We start from the raw sequence: 20,906 nt of genomic DNA, 5'->3' as shown, positions 1-20,906 counted from the left end.
GCTCCATAGCCGCACTCGATGAAGAATGTAAACAGCGAGTCTAGCTTACATTTCGTTGTGGGGTACGGACCGTACGGTTATCGAAGTGGCTAAAAGCGATCCACTAAAACTTTCTAAAATTGACATGCACCCTTGATGCCCTCTCACGTCAGGTGGTTGTTGGGAATGTGTAAATATGAATTTCATACAATTTTGCTGGCCATCATGTTCTGCGAGTTAGGCACACAACAGGGCATTTTAGTAAATCGTTTTCAAAGGCCCGCTGCCACTTCAGGCGCGCGCTTCAGAGAATGCATCGAAGTGGCAGCGCGAGCTCCCGCTAAATATAGCGTGGCCTGAAAACATAGTCTGCTAAAGTTCTCCAATAATTTGTGCTCGCTGCTAGAAAACAGAGACCTTCTATACTTCGTTTCAGCTTCGGTCCGAGCGCGGCCGATGTTATGATTCAAAGGGTCAATCAAACAGCAAAAGAGGCACCACGTCATGGCGTGCTCTCTGCAGTTGATAGGACCAGCCGGTATTCGCCGTCTCTCTGTGCGTGCTCCTCCGCCGGCTAGTCCTATCAAGCGCAGAGAGCACGCCATGACGTTGCGCTCTTTACGCTGTTTGATTGGCCCTTTTGCTCGTAACATCGGCCGCGCTCGGACCGAAGCTGAAACGAAGTATAAAAGGTGCCCGCGCCTGGTACATCGTTTTCAAGGGAGGAAGTGGCCGAGTGGGCTAACGCGTCTCAGCTCGGAGCGTGGAGCGAAAGCTTGCGCTGGGAACCTCCTGGGTTCGATCCCCGCCGCCCCCGCCCGTTTCGATCTGGATGAGTTTCGTACCGGCACGCGTTCGTGTGATCACTACTGCGTGATGCACGTTAAAAACCCCAGGTTAGCGGTTGTACCGCACTGGCCAAATTTCTCATCTACAGCTAAGAGACCGATTACCCGTTGAGGCGCATCTCCATCAAGGCTGTATAAACATAAAGAGCAAGCCATTTTTTTTACATCGTTTTCTTTTCCATCGATCCTAGTTTGAGGCAAATTTCAGCGTGATAAACCGTTTTTTTTTTTTTTTTTTGACGATGGAATATTTTGTGAAGATGTAAGTCATACTTACATATTCAAGTCACCACATCTCGCGCATGTGTTTTGAGCTCCTTGATCAACCGAAAATATCTATGAAACGTTCCTTCAATGGGTGCGGTTATGAATCGCAGCTCTCAAGTATGCGTCTACTTTGCCACGGGCTAAACCAAAGACCTTCGACAGCTGAAATTCGGTGATTGCGCGGGCGGAGCCTTGCAGCCCCGTAAAACCTACACCCGAGGGGCTAGGCTTGGTGAGCGCCAAAAAATGGGGCAGATTACGCGATAGGAGCTGGAGCTACCTGTAAGTCACGAGGTCGCTGCTGCCGCACCCATCGCCCGTCGCTCAGAATGGGGATTTTCTCGGCTTATCCTCTCAGAAGAAGCCGGCGCAAAAGGGGACCTTTCCCCTCGCCTCGTCGTGCTACAATAAAAGGAAGAAAGAGGGCGAGGAGGACTTTCCGCCAGGCGGAAGAATATTTCTGCTGGTCCTCCTTTAAGGGCAGAAGATATTTGAGCTGGGATGCTGGTGTCTCCCAGCACGATCAAACCATCCGGGGCTATTGCCGCCTTCTCGGCTGCCCTCGGCACTTATCGTGAATAAAAGCTATATATGTATGTTTACTTTTCCTGGATAAAACTAGTTGAAAGTGAGTGCCTGCCCTGTATACTCCTTGTCCTTGTCTTTTTTGCGCTATTTTATATATTTTACTAAGATGAACCAACAGCGTACCGTATTAAAAAGAAAAAGAAGAAGCTAAAGTGATATTATATTTACCTCGTGCTTCTTTTCGCAATTTCAAGAGTGCAAACGGGTAGCTTTCCATTCATTTGTAGAGTTCGCTTATTTTCAGGTGCCGAGAAATAAATTGCTTTATTTAAATTTGATGGAGCAGTAAATGACAAGCTACATACATATCTGTCTTTCCTTGTTGTTGTTGTTGTTTTTTTGTGTGTTATATTTTAGCCTGAATTTAAAAGTTATCAGTCTGTTGGGTCGCCTAAAATACAGGTGATTGGCATTTGAGGTTTTTTTTCTTTACAAGATAATGGTTGATTCAATTTAGCAAGCAAGCATCAATTGTGCTACTTTTTTTTTCCTTCATCTTAAATAGAGCTAAGCAATCAACTCGACATGACGGCTACTTAATTTGTCGCTTTCTTACCGCCTGTTTTCCGAAACTGTGTGCTTTCTTTTCGTCGTCATCGACTTTGGGCTGCCGCTCCAAGTCCATAGAGCCTTTTTTTTTCAGCTATCCCTGCCGTACACCCTTGTACTTCTATTCATCGTCAGACTAATAGACAGTTATATTTTCTTCCGTACAGTTCCAAGTTGGCGGGTCAGTTTCGGTTCGGCTGAAACTAACTCCTCGGTTCCGGTTTTTCGTTCGCTTCGGTTTTCGGTTCGACACTCTGGTCTTCACCGTGCATGGCACCCCCCCCCCCCCCCCTTCCTTCCTTCCTTCCCTCCCTCCCTCCCTCCCTCCCTCCCTCCCTCCCTCTCTCCCCTCTTCTCCTCCCTGCAAGAAAACAAACTGTCGTTTCGAAATGTTTTCTTACTTGAACTGTGAAGGTTTTCAAGTGCATTTCCTTTCCTCCTTTATTGAGCGCACAATTCTAGAGTGGAACTTCCCTTCTGACATTGCAATAAAGTTTCCTGCACAAGGAAGAAAAACCTGCCATTTGACCTCCCTTGTGTGAGCAAAGTGTCAATGTTCCTATATTATGCTTGAACATGGTCTTTTTGTCTTCCTATTTGTCGCAGAAATCATGTATGTGTATGTATATATATATATATATATATACCAATATCGCACTTTATGGATTAATCTTGCACGACCTGTGAAAACCACGTATCTCTGGCTTTCCTCACGTTCGATTTTCGAGCAATTTCTGAAGCTAGCTTGGGGAGATTGATTTCGCTCGCACACAATTCGAGGCGCGAGGACGGGCATGTACGAACGCCTACGTAGTCGGGACGGTAAACAAAACTTACACAAATTAAAATCCTGCGCAGATAATAAAAGAAAGAGCAACAAAAAAGTATGGGCGTCTTTCTTTACTAATTTCTTTTTTTTTTTTTTTTTTTCTTTTTTAGGATTGTAAGCGGACGGGCTTCTTAAACGATACCAAAAAGCGAGACACAATTTGACAAACGGGTCACGTCACAAGAAAGAAAATCCCCCATCCTCAAGCGTGTAAAAAATGCACGCAATATCTACAGTACTGGAATTGGAAGCGCTGCCAATATCGCGTGCACTAGCCCAAATCGCGTTGCTCCCGCTCACGTCAAAGCGACACAGACCTCGTCGGAAAGGTACGCTTTCTGACGCGGTCAACCGGTAAAAACGCTATATATTGTAAAATTCTGTACTTTGGACGTGATTAATTCAGACTGCTTTGCGGCTAACTAAGCGCGCGTTCCTTCCCAATGAAACGAAAGAGCGAGATTCGAAATAGAGGAAATAATTCCCGTGAAAAGAAAGAAATTCGTCTCTTATTGAGCTTGGCAGTAAAGCACGCGACATCTCCAGTATTCCGTTTGAAAGCGTTGTCCATGGCAAGTGCAGTAGTGTACAGTGTTCGGCTCTCGCCCAGTTGAAAGCGCCAGAAAGCCCGTGTCGCAAAGCGACACGGGTAACCGCTAGAAAACACGCACATTTTAAAGTCGCGTGATTTGCACTTGATTCCTCGGAAGTACTTTGTGGGAGACGAAGCGGGCGTTCCATGCCAAGGACACGGAAGAGAGAGATTAGAAATAGAGCGAACAATTCGCGTGAAAAGAATAATATTTGTCTCCTATCAAACTTGCCAGAAAAGTAAGCGAGATTTCCAGTATTCCGTTTGAAAGCGCTGCCCGTCGCAAGTGCAGTAGGGTAAATTGTTCGGCTCTCGCCCAGTTGAAAGCGCCAGAAAGCCCGTGTCGCAAAGCGACACGGGTAACCGCTAGAAAACACGCACATTTTAAAGTCGCGTGATTTGCACTTGATTCCTCGGAAGTACTTTGTGGGAGACGAAGCGGGCGTTCCATGCCAAGGACACGGAAGAGAGAGATTAGAAATAGAGCGAACAATTCGCGTGAAAAGAATAATATTTGTCTCCTATCAAACTTGCCATAAAAGTAAGCGAGATTTCCAGTATTCCGTTTGAAAGCGCTGCCCGTCGCAAGTGCAGTAGGGTAAATTGTTCGGCTCTCGCCCAGTTGAAAGCGCCAGAAAGCCCGTGTCGCAAAGCGACACGGGTAACCGCTAGAAAACACGCACATTTTAAAGTCGCGTGATTTGCACTTGATTCCTCGGAAGTACTTTGTGGGAGACTAAGCGGGCGTTCCATGCCAAGGACACGGAAGAGAGAGATTAGAAATAGAGCGAACAATTCGCGTGAAAATAATAATATTTGTCTCCTATCAAACTTGCCAGAAAAGTAAGCGAGATTTCCAGTATTCCGTTTTAAAGCGCTGCCCGTCGCAAGTGCAGTAGGGTAAATTGTTCGGCTCTCGCCCAGTCGAAAGCGCCAGAAAGCCCGTGTCGCAAAGCGACACCCCAAGTAGCACAAAATGTCGCTACAACGTTACTGGAATGTTGTCAGGTAACGTTGCCGAACGCTGCTAACGACCGCGGATTCTACACTCCAGTAACGTTACACCACAATGTTACAGTAACGTAACTGCATACGTTACCTGGACATTACCCAAACAATGTTACTGGAACGTTGTTAGATAACGTTGCCAAACGTTGCTAATGGCCACCAGTTCTACCTTCCAGTAACGTCACATCAAAATGTTGCAGTAACATAGCTCTCTATGTTACCTGGATGCTAGATCAGTGATGTTACTTGGACGTCGTCGCTAACGTTGCTAGTTGTTGTTAATGGCCACGAATTCTACCATCCAGTAATGTTACACCAAAATGTTGCACTGACATTACGGCTTACTTAAGAGTGAAGGAATAAAAATGTGAAGAACATACACAAACGACCACTCTTTCATTTCGCAACAACGTTTATTTTTTGAGGAGCAAAGAGTCGCATACAGGTCGAGATCAACTAGATACCGAAGGCGGAGTGTTACTGACTCATCCCTTATCTCCCTAAAGTTCCTTTGATCAAGCCTTCCTTTTGCAGTTAATCTTGACCTGTGCGCGAGTCTTTGCTTCCAAAAAACGAGCGTTGTAACTAAATGAAAGAGCGGTCATCTGTTTTTCCTCAGTGCTTTTATTCTGTTCACTTTCAGTAAACATTTTTACAATATGCTGGCACTGGCCAGATATTACTGCATGTGTTACTTGGACATTACTGAACAATGTTATCCGAAAATACATTGACAAGCGCTGCCAGGAAACTGCATTTATGGTTGTCATGAAGTCATTTTTTGAGCTGGTGCCTGATATGAGTAAATGGATGTGCATTACAGGCCATTAATGAATCAGCATTTTGAAATCCTAGAAGCAGGACTCCAGAAGAAAACAAGAAGTTATTGGAATAAATTTATTTCAAAAACGAAACCAACATTACAAGTACCAGAGAATTCTTCTGTTTCTTACAAGCTATTAGATCTACAAAATTGTAAAGAACACACTAAATTACAAGGCTGATCTGCATAAAAATAAAAATGTAAAATATTAAAACTCCCAGCAACATAAAGCAAGTAGCTTAAAATAAAATTCTAAATATATCTCAAATTACACCCGATCTTGGGCTAGGACATATAAATAAATAACGGAGGCAATAAACCAAAAATGACTAGAAAAAGAACATAAATTTTAAATCTTCTAAAAATACCACACTAATGTGTACATAAATTAAATAAAAGAAACCACTAGCTGGGGCTAAAATGTATGCATGAATAGAAATTAAAGGTAACATATGCATATTACAAATTGACACAAAAAATTCAAACTACAGGGACTCTACTCATGGGATGGCTGTAAAAAAAAGAGAAAGAAATCATTAGAAAAAAAAAGCATTTTAAATGATTTAGGTAGCATAAATTTTTTTTTTTTTCAATTCTGTGCATTTAGCACGGTTAACCAATTCCATGCTTCCAACTGGGATCAAAGTAACCAACTACTAACATTTAAAACTAACAGAAAAATCAAGGCAGAAACATGCTGAAAAACAGCGCAAAATGCATGGATAAGAAAACACACAGGACAAGGCACTGTGTGTTCTTTTTCCTTTGGTTTTCGCACCGTTTTTCAACATGAATTCTTAGCCCAGCCCAACTGTCCATCCTTGTAATCAGAAACATGCTTGCCTTCTCCCCTTGTGGCAGCCCCTCAGTCATTCCTGAGAAGAGGCACACTGCTCCTGCAAAAAAAATAACACAAAAAAGTTGGTTGCATTCAGAAAATGGGTGCCTATTTCAGGGCAGAGAGTGTCATCAAGATAAAAAAGAAATGCCTACATCTGTCCTAGCAGTTTCACCACAGTTTCTTTGCATGCACAAGCCATTCTTTTCATCCAGTTTAGACTTTTACCGCAAAGTGTGACCTACCCACAGAAGACAGTGGATACGAGACTTATTCTTTTCTGGCAAGGTAGGCGGCTGTTCTCGGACACTCACTTTTTCCCACTTCAACCTTCTATTTATTCATGCGTGAAAGGCACTTTCTTAAGAGGGAAACAGCTATTTTCCGCAGCGCCTTTTTTATTTTGTATTTGTAGATTTAACTTTGTTTTCATTTTATCCTAAGAGAATAGCTTTCTTTTTAAGAACATAGATGTTCTTAAAAAAGACGTGCCTGGCCTCTTCGTCAATTTTTTGTAACCGACAGAACCGTGGACCTGTCGGATCTTTGACATGCATTATATTACTGTATGTCGAATATCCGGCAGGTCCACGGTTCTGTCGGTTATAATAAATTAACAAAGAGAGGAGACACGTCTTTTCTTTTCCCCGTATCATGGGCCACGGAGACAGATCACTGCCTCAAGGACGGCTTCGTCTTGAAGCAGAATAGGTCTCTTCAAGGACGAAGATATATATACGCTTCTGAATGGACGTGCATTCATCACTGCACCTGATGATCACAGCTTTTAAAAGTGTCGTTAGTGTTACCGTGTCTTATTGGCCTCATTAACGGAAGTCATCATTTACTAAAAAAAAAAAAAGAATAGAAGGTGACAAAAAAGGTTCCTTCCTTTTATATATATATAAGTTTATAAGTTACAATAAATATTAAAACACTGCTATCCTCCCGGCACTAAAAAGAAAAATATTTCTACTGCTCAAATAGGCTACGTTCAATGAAACAACTTCGATGAAATGGCGTTCAATGAAACAGCGTTCGATAAAACTGCGTTCAATGAAACAGCTTCGATGAAACAATGTTCAATGAAACGGCGTTTGATGAACTGTCCGGACCCAAAGGCAATGTCAATGAGCCTCATATTTTCTACAATGTCAAGCTCATTGCAGACAATGTCATAACATGGTGTTCTTTCATTGGCTAAATAAATTTCTTAATACTTAAAAATGTCTTTATGTAAAGTAGACTAATGCCTTTGTTTGAAATCTGGGCTTGTTTTAGGATGCAAAAGTATTTTTTGGGAGTTTAAGCAAAATTAGAAATATCATATTACCATTTTCTTGATCCTAGCTGGTGCATGCCTGACCGATTCAGCAGCAGCCCATTTGGCGTCGGCTTCCTGCACGATGATGGCTGGCTCATTGTTTTCTGCCTTCTGTTTAAAGCAGGTGCGCACAGCTCCTGTTTCAAAAGTATATAATTACAACACAACGTCAGCTACCACAGTGAAATATCGACAATTTCATGCCCTACTTCAGCATAACTTGGCAGACATCGGTAACTATGAAATCAGCCAGGGTGTCTAGCAAATTCCTCCTTTTAAGTTCCCCAGCTTTTCCAGGTTTTAAATTCCCTGTCCATTACAGAAGTTTGGAGATGTGGTACGAACTGCTACTAAACACCTCATAAGTGAACACCACTCACAATTTAAAACAATTTATAGAAATCGGTCTTTATGTTGCTCAAGAAGTCAAAGACTTACAAAGTTTCGGGCAATGTTATTTAGAACAGCCACGTCAATGCACGACTCTCCTGGCTTCGTCGCACACCACCGCATTACTCGCCCTGGCCATTTTCCCTGATTTGGCTAACTTTTTGATTATCTCCCTGACAATTCCCTGACTTTTCCAGATGATCCGAAATTTCCTGACAATTCCAGCTTTTCCAAGGTGCTAGACACCCTGTCAATGAGCCAGATAGCTCGGGAGCGAGGCATGGGACAAAACTCCACTGTAGTGAGCTTATGTGGGCTGCTGTCACATGCTTCACCAGGACACAGTTTCCTTTCATCTAAAAGAGCCAAATCCAGAAAACTGAAACCAAGCAAATTTTTGTATGAATTCAAACTACATTCGTTGGCCCATCGATCTCAAATGCTACTACAGTGAAATCGGTCAGAGTACGCTATAAAAACCACAGCAGAGGTGGCCGCGGCACATGGCTCAAAGCTATACTGATAAGCAAACATACCAATTTATCTGTTTTGCTTCATGTGGATTTCGCCTTTTTAGAAAAAAAAAAGCTCCTCACTTGTGTGCCCTGTTTAGCTATAGCCATTTGTTGTTAAAAGGCAACTCTGCTTAATTCCAAAACTTTTGGAATTATAAGACTTCAAATAAAAATAAAAAATAAATTTAAAAAGAAATATAAAAATAACTATTTTATTTCATGCATTGGTGAAATATTTCGTATGCAATTTTGCTTTAAACATAGCCCAAATAAAACCCGAAACATCGGCTTCTACAGGCAACGATGGCAGAGACGGAGGAGACATGACCAATCCCATGGTACAAATGATGATGTGCTACCCCTGCGAGGACGACGCAAACAGACGGGCCTGAGTGTTGTCTGCTCCGTGTCGGACGACATCTGCACCACTGCAACCTACGCTAAAGCCAAGTTTTCTCAAAGGAATAAATATCTCAGGAACATTAGTATGCAGCGAGGTCTACTAAATAGTACATAAATAAGCCATTGAGTATGTGAACATTGTGCAAACAATGCCATTATTATTTAACAGAGGTGAACCATGAGAAACGTGCACATCCAGGTCTGTGCCAATCATGTGGACACCGCTGAACCAACTTTTGGAGAAGACATTGCTCAAGTCAAGGACTGACTGTGCATGGAAAAAACAAAGAAAACGTAACAATGCACCTGACATAGTAAATTGATGTTCGGTGCACTGAAGCCGTAGTAGCAACTGCGCTGTCGTTTGCGCCTACATTGTCAGCTAGGATTAGCAGTTTGCTGATCCATTTCATAAAGATTTAAATGGAGATAATATTGGACATGTGGTTTTCCTAGATGATACTGAAGAAGCCTTTGTTTTCTCTCACTAACAAAAATGAGACAGAGTCTGCAAAATGGCGGGCCCTTGCGCGCTGCCATCTTCCAGCTCGGGTGCACCCCATATAATCTGATTATGAAGGCTTGCTAAAGCGTCACTAAGCTAATTGACAGATTGGTACCCTGAGAACACGTTTCCCTACCCATGGTGCCTAGACTACTTTTGGAAACATGACTGCTTGCAAACGTGTATAGGTGATTGTGTCATTCAGCTATATGGTAATGTACCTTACACCAAAGAGTGCTCGGTGGTGTAAAACAAAGTGTACCACCTTTCTTCAAGAAGTGGTCAATCCTAACGCTGCCCAAACCATTCCACATATAAAGCAGAGGACAGGTTCATAAAAAGTGCTAGGGTTAGAGTGCACAAACAGCAAGCATTCTAATGTATCCTTTGACCAGAAAGCATAGATAAATAAACAAAATGAATTAAATTGTAAAATAAAAATGACTAGTACAGCAGAATTATGCAAACATGAGGTTGCAGCAATACAAAGCAAACATACGCACCGTCAAATTAAAAATATCCACTTCACCATCCCTTAGGCTATAACTGTCCTTGTGCGAGGAAGCATACCACAACTAGCAGCTTTGTAAATTAAAAATGACTAGATAAAAAAAATGAAAGCCGTTTACAACTCCCTGTAACGCTAAATTAGAGTGCAGCTCTAGAGGAGGAGGGAAGGGTCCCGAGGAAAGGGTATACCCCTCTTCCCTGCCACACCTCCCTCTGAGCGGCGTCGCCTTAACCGTGAGGTCACGTGACCCTCCTGACGGGGGTCACGTGACCCCGCAAGGACAATTTGGCATGGTGCCGAAACGTCACCTTGCCGAAACGTCGCCGCGGTTACGGCGACACCACTCAAGCCGGAAACGGGCGCCTAAGAGCTGCGCTCTAAAAGAAACACCAAAACAGCAGGTGCTCAATAAACAATATGGATACCATTCATTATCACAATTGCGGCTAACCAAGCTGAGGCTAATCACATAAAATAAAAAATCTAAATGCTGGAAAGCGTTAAGAAATTGCAGCAACAAAAAGCAAACATACACGTGTGCGTTTTTGCTTGGGCTCTGGTGCACGTTCTGGAAGTTGAGGGGCTGGCTGAGTGTTACGTCGTTCCTGCAGAAGAGGCAAGCTTGATGAAAAAGGAGGGCAAATGAATCCCGAATACAAAGGTGTTGCAGAAATTTAGGTGCATACATCTTGGTCATAGAAGTCCTCATCCTCAAATGAAGAAAGAGTATACTGCAGTCTCTTCCTTTTTCTCTTCTCCCGCTCTTCATTATTCAATGTTAGGTTGGACGTCGCTTCCGAATTTTTTTTCTTTGTACTTTGCATCTTCATATGTCACTGAAACAAGAAAGCCGAGCACACCAGTTAAATGTTTAACCACCACAAGCTTGTTTTCACCCTAAACTTTTGTTCATTAAATCAAATATGCTCGCTTTATGGTTAGACAGCTTTAAGGTTAAAGCCTGCCAACTTTTTCGGGCTCATGTATATAATCTATGAGGATTGGGCCAGCTCAGGTTTATATTAAAGAAAACAAAAATTCTGTCGGGCTCGTGCTGGGCTCAAGCTTCTGTCTAAAATTCTGTCGGGTCCGGGCCCGGCCCGAGCCGTGTCTCTTCAAGGCGAAGTCTGGCCGGGCCCGGAAATTAAATATTCTATTAGGCTCGGGCCAAACCCGGGCCGTGCCTCTACCGGGCCGGGTCTAGAAATTCTGGCTCGTGCAGTGCTCTAGCACACTCTACATTGGGTGAGCAGAGTCCGCGCTCCGCTCTAAGCAGAATTTATTGCCTATTTCTCTGCCCCAAGGTTCTCAACTCTTTGCTCAGGGCACTCAATGGCATTTCCGGCTCATTTTCCATGACTGGGCTTGATTTTTGACAATATCCCTGATTTTTCCCGGTTGCTAGACACCCTGCTATACTTACAACATGATGCCATCACCTGACAGGAGAATGTGGCCCAGTCAGTCGAGGGCTCTTCACGCTCTCTAATTGCCATCATCAACCGATTTAATTTGTAGGGTGGCCATGCCGTGCAGCCATTGCACACCCAACAGGTAGGGACAACTGCGACATCATTTTCCGCCAAAAAATGGACAAGAGAGTACATTTCCTGAAATCAACAAATAAAGCCGTTATTACCTTAAAGACCAGTCATAAGTCACTAAAATACAGTTTTCGAATTAAGCACAACCAATGTACAATAGTTGCAAACATAGATCACACTTGCAAGTGAAGTAGATAAAAACAGCATAGTCCTGGTTATCGAAAAAATAGTCACAGTGCAGGCGAGCTGGTGTAAGTTGAACATGATTGTAAACCTGAGACTGGGGCAGAAAAGAGAACACAGCAGAAGGTAGAAAAAGGGGAGGCAACGTCTCAAACTCAGCTGCAAAGTTTATTTCGTACACGCCTTATATACCACAACTCCAAAGCCGACTGGCGGTGGTTATGCTAGAATGTGACCCTTTGTGTGAGTGTTTCGCAGGAGAGGTCAAGGGAGATAAGAGAAGGTTTACCCAAATTTCATTGTCCCCTTGTCATATATTTTTTTTTTGTAGAGACAGCGTTGGAGTTGTGGTATATAAGGCGTGTACGAAATAAACTTTGCAGCTGAGTTTGAGACATTGCCTCCTCTTTTTCTACCTTCTGCTGTGTTCTCCTTTCTGCCCCAGTCTCAGGTTTACAATCATGTCCCTGGTTATATTGCAAGCAGACGCACTTCCACCTGATGTCCTGCACACTCCCCACTGAGTACTGCATGGAGAGCCCTGTAGCTCTAAAAATTCCTAGCTCTGATGATGGCAGCTTTGAAGTATAAAGGTTGCCGAGATTTCGGAAAAACTGTCCGCAGATGCTACGGTTCCCATCTGACTCAATGAAGTTCCTAACAACAGCAATGTTGCCATACTTCAGTTGAACACAGTTGTCGGACGCCTTCAGAGAGAAATGTGCTCCGTCTAAAACAAGCTCACTGCACTGGGTTTTCTTGAAGCTTGGCGGCTCAGGTTGTTGCTTGAGCAGAGCACACTTCTGTTGCACAGAACTTGACACGGTGGTGGGATTCACTTCTGAGTGCCTCTTGATAACGTGCTGCAGTGCCAAGGAAGGACCCCTCACCAACTTCTTGAGCTTCCCAAGGAAGTTCTCAAAGGGAAAGACCGAGAAGGTGTTGACAGGGCCGAACCGTCGAACGTCTTGTCAGGTGGATCAGGGAGTGCATGTTGTAGACATAAACCCCCTCATACAAGGTACCAGCTTCAGAAACAAACTCTCAAGAGAGATTCTGCAAGATCACAGTGTGTCAAAGAAAATTTGGGGCTGGCTAGGATGGTCATAACACAGCTCAGCTTTATGAACTGTCCATAAAAGCGCTTTTCCAAATGGTTTCTAAGGACCACTGGCCCGGGGGAACTGATAAGGAGATAAAGGAAAGGGGGTTTTGAAGGCCGGGGATTTTGAAGAGGGGGAGGTAACACGGGGAATTCGCAGCGGGGATTTTGACACAGGTGTTCTGAGATTAGGTTATTTCGTGCACCACTCGTATCACTCCACTCAGATTCACACTCGGTATTCAAACTCTCCGGAAAAACTTGCATGTGCTGCCACGGCCTGTTGTCCAGGTGAAAGAGGGTATGCTTCCTCAGTGTCCACCGACTCCTCACTGCTCGTACCGCAACTTTCAAGTTCCTTGCGAACACTTTCGGCTACTCTACGTCTTTTTTGGCGATCGGATAGCTCTGATAGCGAACGCTTCGCCCGCTCCATTGTTCAGCACAAGTAGTAACAACGAAAATGAAACATACCTTTGTTTACGTTTCCTCCACGCCGAGAGATTGGCAGAGCGGTCCGATGAAACAGACCTTGACGGTCCGTTGACATACGGTCACGTGGTCAACCTGGCTTCGACCTTGCTTGGCTTGAGCTACTTGCACTCTTGGCGTCTTGGCTTGTCAACAGTGTGCGTAAACGAGTAAACGACTAAACATAAAGTTTCAAGTAGGAATAAACTGTGTAAATTTATATGACAGTACTAAAATAAGGTTTTTTTAAGAGTTATACAACATTACATCGATTGGAGAAATTGGAAATTGGTATAAGCCATACAGCCATAACCGTAATGCCGTACTAGTCTGCAATCATGGCGGACGATGGCGATCTTGCAACGTCTTGCAGTGATCAGTGGATGACCTCGACCGTAATATCGGTAACGATAGTGAACTGTTAACATCGAAACGGTAGTACCGTAGCTATGCGACTGCGCTGTGCCATTGTGATGTGTCCAGATAACAAATGTAGGCAAAGAGTGGTCCACGCAGAGCGAGCTTCGAAGCCTCAAGCTCAAATATGTTCTCGTGTCGACGGCTCTTTGGCGAGAAGTGAACGGGGGCTAACAATGTGTGTGCGATTATACTCGTTTCATTATAATTAGGGTCCATATTAGATGAGCGAATTACGTTTTAGCAAACAGCGGCATTTGAGCGAATCGACGTTTTAGCGAATAACGGGGGCGCGCGTTAACCCATCCGCCGCGCGGCGAGTCTGCGGCGGCTCATTACAAAAATGTGAACCCACTTGGCCCACCCGAAAACGCCGCTTCGCATCGTCCGAATTTTCGCTAAAGTGTCATTCGGTGAAACGTGGACATTCGCTAACACGTCACTCGATAAAGTGAGTGCCTCCCCCCTTGGGGCCCTTCATTTTGAGTGGTCGGCGGAGTGCATCCTTGTATCCGTGGCCCTTGATGCTAGATCTCCTTTCTACCTGCCCCTCCCCCCCCCCTCTCACTCACTTTTCTTTAATCTCACCCCATTCCCGTCCCATCTCTCCTATGTTGCCCTTTCTAACCTTTCACTCCTCATTTCCTCGCATGATTTAATGTTTGTGCCCCCCCCTTCCCCACCTTCATAGGATTATATGTTCGTTGCCTTTGACCTTTGATCTCGACTTCGGACCCTTGACTGCTCCTCCTCGCCATCTCCCCTTCTATCTCCTCGGTCTCCTTATTCCTCCCTCCCCTCTTCCTCTACTCTCTTGTCCACCTTCCTCTTCCCGCTACCCATCCTACTCATCTTTCCTCCCCTCTTCCCCCTTCTCTCTCGTTGGAGTGATTCTATGTTCATGGCCTTTGACCTTTTCTTTTTGGTGGCAGCTGCATATGGCTCTTCATTTTGAGTGGTCAGGGAGGTGTGATCTTGTGTCCATGCAACCGAGGCCTATGACCTGCGATGTTTTACGTCTTACCTGGCCCCACCCCGTCCCATCTCCTCATTCCCCTCCACTCCTTCTCCCCCATTGGTCTCATATTCCCTCTGTGTGCTCTTCCTCCCCTCTTTCCTCTCTCCTCCGTCTGATCTTGCTCCTCCCTGCCCCACTTCTCTTCATCTTTCTCTTCATGCTCCCTCAGCCTCTCATCCTCATTCCCCTTTTCCTTTTGTCTCCTCTCTTCCTTGTGTGAGCGTGTGTTTTTGGCCTTCGACCTTCATACTTGACCTCTTTCTTCCTGCCTCTATTCTCCTTCCCATCTCATCGCTCACCTTCCCCCTCAACCGTCTCCCTTTTCCCCTCCTCTCTCTATGAGACAATGGCTACCGCCAGTCGTCTCACTTGCAGTGTGCTGCAATGAGCCGCCACTTTTTGAGTTTTCCGAATAGAGTGCTGAGCTGTAAATTGGACTGAAATATGAGCTTCTGCATTTCAAATTTTCAACCAGGGTGTATCTTATACTGCACGCTCCAAGATTTCTCTAAATCTCTATGGCAAGCACTGGCGCAGACAACCGAGACAGGGCGAGAGTAAGAACCACCCAGTCGCTCGATTTGACCTGAGTCCGTCGTGAAATTAGTCCTCGCTTCTATTTTAAATAGTAGAAATCATTTTGCAGCAAGCTCTGGTCGGATAGAGCAGTCGGTCGACCCCAAGAGCTCTCTGCGACCTGGCCGTAGGGTAATCATGTTCGTATTTTTCACAGAAACAGAGCTACGCTTCGAAAATAACGCAATAGAGCACACAACTAAAATACACTTTTGGTGATAATTTCAGCTAGCTACGTGTTCCAAATTAATTTACAGGCTACGACTCTCATGCCATCCTATACATGTTCGGGAGGTCTTTGGGTCGTCGCGTCACCAGCGTGAGTTTTCAGCCTTTGATAACACAATAACACCCCATGACTTCACCCTCTTGTTATCTTTAGCATGCATTCCAAAAGCTGGACATTCGAATGACCTTAACCTAAAAGCTATGATGAGGGTGCATGCTAGCTCGTGAATGTTGAGCAGACTCGCCAACCCTTTAAGGGGCAGGAAGGAAGCAAGGAAATGCCATACACACAAATGAATTCAATTTTATCATAAACCTTTTGGACAGATATTTTTTTAATTTTCTGCAATCTTTCCAGGGTACATTTTGAACATTTGTTTCAAACACGCCCATCACAAGCATTAGAGCGGTCTTTCTGTTTGTAAAAAAATAAAAATGTTTGAACAAGAGAATCAACATTGAACTATTATAAGTTTGGTATCTTTGTGTATCCTTGACCAGCCTCTGTGTGATGTGGTGATGCGTCACATTTCGTCACATTAGGCCAACATCGCTGCATAACATTGCCCGTATGTCAGGATGGAAATGTTACCAAGAGGTTATTTCTAAACGTTGCTCCAATGTTGCTTCTCTAACATTCCTGGAACGTTTGCCTATGTGATGTAACGTTACATGACGTTCAGTGACAGTCAAACAATGTTACAGGAGAACGTTTCTGTTACGTTAGTTTTCAAACATTGCTATAACATACCCAAATGTGCCCCAACGTTACATTACATTTGTGACATTCCAGTCACGTTATGGCAACATATGGTGCTACTAGGGACGGGTAACCGCTAGAAAACACGCATCTTTTTCTTTTGTTAATCCCGTGCTTCTCACTTCGTTCCTTGAGAGGACTTTGTCGGAAACTAAGTGGCGGGGCCTTCCAAACGAAACCAATGGTAGAAACAATGAAGTGAGCAAAGAAGAGTAGTGTAAAGAAAGAAAATTGCCTATTATGAAGCCTGCCGTAAACACGCGCGATACCGCGAGCATTCGGATTAAAAGCAGTGACAATCTCACTTACTATAGCGCTCATTGTTCGGCTCTGACACAATTCAAAACGCATGAAACGCCCCGTGTAAATATTGGTTTACTTTGTAATAACAAAGTCGATAAACTTTCTGTTGACCATGTTAACATGAACTGAAAGTCGAAAAGAAGTAATCAGAGTCAAGCAGGGGTCAGTACGTTTTTAATAAAAAGCGAGAAATAATTTTTTTATAGGGGTAGGATGTATGTACGTATGTATGTATATATATAGAGGCAGACAGGAAAAAAAGAACATTTATATATATATATATATACACACAAACATACATACATACATATATATATATATATAAGGAGAGAGAGAGGGGAAAAAAAATAAGAAAGAAAGAAGGACAAATAAATGATACTGAATAACGAGGAGCCACATAAGTGAGAGACAGTAAGTCAGTAAGTCAGTCAGTCAGTCAGTCACCGAAACTGATAACCACAAACTATGTACAGAATGCTCTTGAAGGATCTTCTTTATACTTATCGGTGCTATTACATGGAGGTGGGGTCTGTCGAGCGTTCGATTGGTGCGAGCGTCGTCTGACGACGTCGCCGACGCCTTTCGTCGCCGTCTCGGCCGCTGCCTCCGCCGCATGGTCGTTACAGCAAGGTACCTGCGATCTCTGGCGTCTGCCGTTGGGGTCGGTTCTCGGGTGCACCTGTGTCTTGAAAACGAATGCGAGAGGAGGGTGTTTCGGAGCGTCCGCGCTAACCGAACGGTGTGAAATGACGAGTGCGTTCTGACCGAAGGCCGGGGTGCGTCCTCGCGTCCTCACGGGACCTGAAAGCTCGGCAACGCTGCGAAGGCGTCGTCAATGATTTTTTTGGCGTACGACTTTCTGTTGCTACGACGAGAAAGAAATTTATGCGCTTCTTGCCGCGTCGGTACCGACCTCGGTCGGGGATATTCCGGCTGCGCGCTCGAACGTGCTTCATTTCTTCTTGGATTTGGAAGTAATTCCTAAGCGTTGTGTGTGTTTGCGGTTCGTAAGGGGCGCCTGACGGTGGCCCCGCGTCCGCGCGTTGGTAGGGTTTTGGGCGACCCACCACGAAAAGATTACCTGGTTGATCCTGCCAGTAGTCATATGCTTGTCTCAAAGATTAAGCCATGCATGTCTAAGTACATGCCGAAACAAGGCGAAACCGCGAATGGCTCATTAAATCAGTTATGGTTCCTTAGATCGTTTCTTCCTACTTGGATAACTGTGGCAATTCTAGAGCTAATACATGCAGTGAGCCCGAAGCCCCTCAAGGCGACGGGTGCTTTTATTAGACCAAGATCAATCGGGCTTCGGTCCGTTTTGTGTGGTGACTCTGGATAACTTTGTGCTGATCGCACGGCCACGAGCCGGCGACGTTTCTTTCAAGTGTCTGCCTTATCAACTGTCGATGGTAGGTTATGCGCCTACCATGGTTGTTACGGGTAACGGAGAATCAGGGTTCGATTCCGGAGAGGGAGCCTGAGAAACGGCTACCACATCCAAGGAAGGCAGCAGGCGCGCAAATTACCCACTCCCGGCACGGGGAGGTAGTGACGAAAAATAACAATACGGGACTCTTTTGAGGCCCCGTAATTGAAATGAGTACACTCTAAATCCTTTAACGAGGATCCATTGGAGGGCAAGTCTGGTGCCAGCAGCCGCGGTAATTCCAGCTCCAATAGCGTATACTAAAGTTGCTGCGGTTAAAAAGCTCGTAGTTGGATCTCAGTTACAGGCGGGAAGTGCGTGGACACCACGTTACGGCCCGTGCTGAACATCATGCCTGTCGTGGCTTGGTTCCCTTCATCAGGTGCCTTGCTTTGGCCGGCGCGTTTACTTTGAAAAAATTAGAGTGCTCAACGCAGGCGATTCGCCTGAATAACAGTGCATGGAATAATAGAACAAGATCCTGTTTCTGTTCTGTTGGTTTTTGGAATACAGGATAATGATTAAGAGGGACAGACGGGGGCATTCGTATTGCGGCGCTAGAGGTGAAATTCTTGGACCGTCGCAAGACGAACTACTGCGAAAGCATTTGCCAAGAATGTTTTCATTGATCAAGAACGAAAGTTAGAGGTTCGAAGGCGATCAGATACCGCCCTAGTTCTAACCATAAACGATGCCAACCAGCGATCCGCCTGAGTTACTCAAATGACTCGGCGGGCAGCTTCCGGGAAACCAAAGTATTTGGGTTCCGGGGGAAGTATGGTTGCAGAGCTGAAACTTAAAGGAATTGACGGAAGGGCACCACCAGGAGTGGAGCCTGCGGCTTAATTTGACTCAACACGGGAAAACTTACCCGGCCCGGACACTGGGAGGATTGACAGATTGAGAGCTCTTTCTTGATTCGGTGGATGGTGGTGCATGGCCGTTCTTAGTTGGTGGAGCGATTTGTCTGGTTAATTCCGATAACGAACGAGACTCTAGCCTATTAAATAGGTGCGTGGTTCTCTGCACCTTGCACCCTTCTTAGAGGGACAAGCGGCTCCTAGCCGCACGAAACAGAGCAATAACAGGTCTGTGATGCCCTTAGATGTCCGGGGCCGCACGCGCGCTACACTGAAGGAAGCAGCGTGTTTTTATCCCTGTCTGTAAAGACTGGGTAACCCGTGGAACCTCCTTCGTGATTGGGATAGGGGCTTGCAATTGTTCCCCTTGAACGAGGAATTCCCAGTAAGCGCGAGTCATAAGCTCGCGTTGATTACGTCCCTGCCCTTTGTACACACCGCCCGTCGCTACTACCGATTGAATGATTTAGTGAGGTCTTCGGACCGACACCCGGAGCGGCCTTTCGGTTGCGCCGGTGTGTTGGAAAGATGACCAAACTTGATCATTTAGAGGAAGTAAAAGTCGTAACAAGGTTTCCGTAGGTGAACCTGCGGAAGGATCATTACCGGATGTTATTTGGCATCGTTTTGTCTTCTTCCTCTTGTACGGGGAATGGACTCGATGTGCGAATTTATCTGGCGCCGATCCCGACCAAGCTTGGATGCCGTCGGGACGGCACAAAAAAAAAAAAAACTGTGGTTCGGATGTGCCTTTTTCTTTGGGTGGCCTCCGTTCCTTTCGATGATGCGCCCAGCGGGATCCCTCTGCTGCCTCGATTGAGAGGAGATTTCAAGTGCACCGGGACAATCCGCGGGTTACAAAAGGCGCATCGCCCCCTTTTTCGTCTCTTCTCGAGGATCGCCCTTTTGTTTTGATTAACGAAGAGGCGTTTGAGAAGAGGCCTTTTTTTGCGCTTTCGAGATGGCATGGGATGTGCCGGGCGCGAAAAAAAACAACAACTTGTGTTTTGTCGTACTGATTGAAAAATCCAATAACATTGACACGACTCTAAGCGGTGGATCACTCGGTTCTCGGGTCGATGAAGAACGCAGCCAGCTGCGAGACTTGGTGTGAATTGCAGGACACACTGAGCACTTACTCTTTGAACGCACATTGCGGCCTCGGGCCTTCCCGTGGCTTCGTCTGTGTGAGGGTCGGATCATATATCAATAGAGGAGAATTTGTTTTCTACCTCGTTTTGACTGTGTCGGATCGTGGGCAGCACGCAGTTTGATGCTTTCTTGCGTTGCGTTTTCTTTGAGCAAATGCACGAGTGGTGCGATTGCACGCGTGCGCTAACCAGTCCTTCTCCTCCTACGAGTTTTTATCGAACACTGCATGGGAAAACGAAACTCGATGGATACCGTTTGTGGAAAATCCCGTACCAAAAAATCTTTCGCACGTTGAACGGCGCTGTGACGTCGGTGCGTTAGAAACGGAGATTTGAAACGGTTTCTTTTCGATCGATTCTGTTTTCTTTGGCGTGGATGTTGTTCGAGTGGAAAAACCGTGGGACGGAGTTGGCGTTGGTGCGTTGAAACGCGGCGTCCGCAAATGTAAATATCGTGGCGTTGATTTGCACAAAAAAAAGAAAAACGCTTCTGGGAGGAAAGTTCTTTTGCGTCGTAGCCTTCCGTCAGTCTAAGACCTTCGCGTCCCCGATGAATACTGGAGCCATCCAGTAGGGGAATGCCGTTGGATTGCGCGCTTTCTTTTTTGTCGAATCGAAAGCGATGCAAAGCGTGTGTACAACAACTGTTAGTTCGCCATCCTTTTGTGTTTTTGACATGTGGTAAGGAGGCGAAGTTTTTGTTGGAAAGCGCACAAATAAATTGTCGACCTCACATCAGGCGAGACAACCCGCTGAATTTAAGCATATCACTAAGCGGAGGAAAAGAAACCAACAGGGATTCCCTTAGTAGCGGCGAGCGAAACGGGACCTAGCCCAGCACCGAATCCCTCGTCCTTGCCGGCGATCGGGAAATGTGGTGTATGGGAGGTAACGTT

The 20,906-nt window shown here is 45.2% G+C and overlaps 1 long non-coding RNA gene and 2 other non-coding genes across 6 annotated transcripts; 2 read left to right on the top strand and 1 right to left on the bottom strand.

The window, feature by feature from the left end:
• Window positions 1-7,654: 7,654 nt before the first annotated feature.
• Window positions 7,655-13,436, bottom strand: LOC120849971. Of its 4 annotated transcripts, none has more exons than XR_006076773.1 (4): window positions 13,272-13,436; window positions 10,655-11,578; window positions 10,502-10,573; window positions 7,655-7,782 (listed from the first exon to the last, which is right to left on the bottom strand). It is a non-coding gene; the product is annotated as an uncharacterized LOC120849971 (long non-coding RNA). The 4 variants fall into 4 exon arrangements; XR_005718032.2 differs by lacking the exon at window positions 13,272-13,436 and having other exon boundaries at window positions 7,727-7,782; window positions 10,655-10,804; window positions 11,392-11,628; XR_006076772.1 differs by lacking the exon at window positions 7,655-7,782 and having other exon boundaries at window positions 10,308-10,573; window positions 10,655-10,804; window positions 11,392-11,578; window positions 13,272-13,356.
• Window positions 13,437-17,648: 4,212 nt separating this feature from the next.
• LOC120849976 lies at window positions 17,649-19,464 on the top strand. The gene has a single exon (XR_005718038.1). It is a non-coding gene; the product is annotated as a small subunit ribosomal RNA (ribosomal RNA).
• A 439-nt stretch (window positions 19,465-19,903) lies between these two features.
• LOC120849974 lies at window positions 19,904-20,056 on the top strand. The gene has a single exon (XR_005718036.1). It is a non-coding gene; the product is annotated as a 5.8S ribosomal RNA (ribosomal RNA).
• Window positions 20,057-20,906: the final 850 nt, after the last annotated feature.

The sequence above is a fragment of the Ixodes scapularis genome, unplaced genomic scaffold (assembly GCF_016920785.2).
Source record: "Ixodes scapularis isolate PalLabHiFi unplaced genomic scaffold, ASM1692078v2 PGA_scaffold10__122_contigs__length_95168666, whole genome shotgun sequence".
NCBI classification, from domain to species: domain Eukaryota; kingdom Metazoa; phylum Arthropoda; class Arachnida; order Ixodida; family Ixodidae; genus Ixodes; species Ixodes scapularis.
Note: the sequence above shows the minus strand (reverse complement) of the source record. Positions and strands in the feature narration are given on the sequence as shown.